General features: G+C 37.9%; 1 long non-coding RNA gene across 1 annotated transcript; it reads right to left on the reverse strand.

Moving 5' to 3' along the window:
* Positions 1-659: 659 nt before the first annotated feature.
* On the reverse strand, positions 660-2,368 carry LOC102081640 (uncharacterized). The gene is made up of 2 exons (XR_269522.4): positions 2,155-2,368; positions 660-1,174 (listed from the first exon to the last, which is right to left on the reverse strand). It is a non-coding gene; the product is annotated as an uncharacterized LOC102081640 (long non-coding RNA).
* Positions 2,369-2,839: the final 471 nt, after the last annotated feature.

Here is a 2,839-nt window from a genome sequence, read left to right on the forward strand (position 1 = left end):
GGAAAGAAGCCATCTATGTCCGCTGTGAACGGCCATCTTTGAACAGAGACGGTCGGTTACGACACCGACTGTCTGCCACCTACAATCCAGTTTTGAGATCCCTTCTCTGACGCTGTAACGCCCACTCACATCTTGCGTCAGTTGATCTCTATAGGTCACGTGATAGGATGAGACAAGGCCTCACAATGGTTTCACATGAAACCTCTGCTGATAATGACCCACACCCTTTTTCACATCTTGGCTCATGTGATGAGGAACATGATCAATAGCGGGTCAACTACTCTCTTAAGGAACAACTAGGGCTTAAATACCTGGGACTGTCCACCATTTGGTCCTAGAATTGAAGAAGCTTCTTGGATTGGTAAAACGTCTTCAAGAAACTTAGAGAAGTCCAGTGGCTTTTCTTTCCAAGCTCCTTAGATTACCCGTTGATTTAGATTGATTCTGACTGACCAACATATGCGTGGTGGTAAGAACAAACTTTACCAGTGAACACATTTTGTAAATCCAGTGATAATTTTGCTTGTACATTTATTTCTTGGACAGGGTAACATTTCTATACACACTATTCGCTAGGCCTAATATGATTATGGATACATATAATGTGAATACAAGAAAATGTAAAAAGCACATTTTGAACAAAATGAAGGGGAAGTGGATGTGCATGCAAATTTAGCCAAAGGTCAGATTGTGCAATGCTCTGAGAAATTGCAAAAAACCTTCAGAGCTCCATCTCAGACTCTCCAGGCATTAGTTAGCATATTAAATGTTAAAGTTCATGACATTACAATCAGAAAAAGACTGAAAAGTATGGCTTGTTTGGAAATGTTGTCAGAAGAAAGATTCTTCTCTTTGAAAAGAACATTGCAGTACAGCTTTAATTTGCAACAGTGTATTTCTCCGAAGTTGAGATGTTTGGGCATAATGCACAAAGACCTCATATCGACTCAACCATAGTAGAGGGATGGTGATTTGGTCTTCCTTACGAGCCACAGAACCTGAGCACCTTGCACACATTAAGTCGCCCATGAACTCCTCTGTATATCAAAGCAATGTGAGGCCATCTGTCCGACAGCTACAGCTTGGCCAAAACTGGGTCATGCAACAAGACAATGATCCCAGTCCCATACGGATGCATACAGATCCCAACACCAGCAAATCTACAAAAGAATGGCTGAAACAGAAAAGAATCAGGTGTTGCAGCCCAAAGTCCAGATGTCAACCAAATTGAAATGGTGTGGCGAGCCCTTGAGAGTGCTGTGCATAAATGAACTGGCCGCAATGAACTGAAGTAATGCTGTAAAGGAGAGTGGGACAAAATGTCTCTACCACAAGGTGAGAGGGATAAACTCATAGAAAATGATTACTTCAAATTATTGCTGCTAAAGGTGGTTATACAAGCTGTTGACTCATTAGGTCTGCTTAGTTTTTTACACTGCTTTTGCATTTTTATTCATTTATTTTTTTGGGTCTGAGATGTATTTACTGAATTTTAGGACCTGGCAAAAACCAGATGATTTATTTCTAAGTTCAGAAAACATTCACTTCAGGCGCATTTATAAGCATCATTTAATATCAGTATATAAAAAATATATCTCCAATACTTTGTAAAACCAAAAGTAGATTATAAATAAAGATTAATTCATAATAATTTATAATATTAATAAACACTGGTCAACACTGAATTGTAAATGTTTCTTCTTTCACTTTCGTCAGCCTCAAACCAAGAGTTTAAACAATGCAATCATGACAGTCAAATCTGTTGCCAGTTTACTATTCTGTTTGTTTCAACTAGTGAATTATTCTCCTTTCGCATCTTCATATTTAATGTTGACAGGGGAAAAACAATCTCAAGTGGATATTGGTTCTTCCTGGTTCACATTCCCCTTTACTCCCCTCTGCCCTGCAGTGTTTCCAACGGTATGTTTAACGTTTGGTGTGCTGCCAGCGCCTTTTTCATTTTTGATTTTTCATTTCTCTGTTTGGTTGTTCAGTACTAGTCTAGCTGTTCTAAAAGCCATTTAGTGAGCTATGCAAACATTTATTTTATTCAAATACAAACAAAATGGGAAAAAGTAAACCATTTAACTACTGCAGTTGTCTCATTCCATGGTGAAATGTCCCTCTCTGCAGCCACGAATTCTGTTTACTCACTGAATAAACGTCAGTTTTACTGGTGACCACTGGCATCAAGGGTTGTAGGTTGTAGACCAATTCAAGCTTCTGAAGCAGACTTCATAAACAAAAAGAAAGCTTTATTGAGGTGATGCAGGTAATCCAAAAAGCAGCAACAAATAAAATAAATAACAAATTCCTCAGCACACAAACACGAGACGGCAGAGAAGAACATAGTATGACTCATCAAAGAACTTACAGTAGGTAATCACGAGATTGGAAACACCAGAGTAATGAGACACAGCTGAAACTAATTAAGACAACAACAAGCGATGAAACATTAATGGCGAGGCACAAGAGACAGAGGACTAACAGAATAAATCAGCAGCTAACTAAAAGGTGAAGCATGTAATACAGAGAAAGACTTGACAACAAGGCTCAGGATGACACCATGGAGGCTAGACCAAACTAACACTAAAAAACTGATTACAAAAGAAACAAGAAGTAAAATTAAATGGAGTCAAGAGATTAAGCAGAAACTAGAGACAATAAGCACAACCGTTAAAAAAAATCCTTCCTATAATTACAGAAATAAACTTTAAAACTATAAACAAAAAAATCTCAACAGAAAACTTAAAATAGCCAAACAAAACCCACAGACAAGTGGTCTCAAAATTGTTTAATGAACATTTAGTTGTCTCATTTTTCTTTCAAAACGCCTCTA

Source organism: Oreochromis niloticus, linkage group LG10, assembly GCF_001858045.2.
Source record: "Oreochromis niloticus isolate F11D_XX linkage group LG10, O_niloticus_UMD_NMBU, whole genome shotgun sequence".
In the NCBI taxonomy this organism is placed as follows: Eukaryota; Metazoa; Chordata; class Actinopteri; order Cichliformes; family Cichlidae; genus Oreochromis; species Oreochromis niloticus.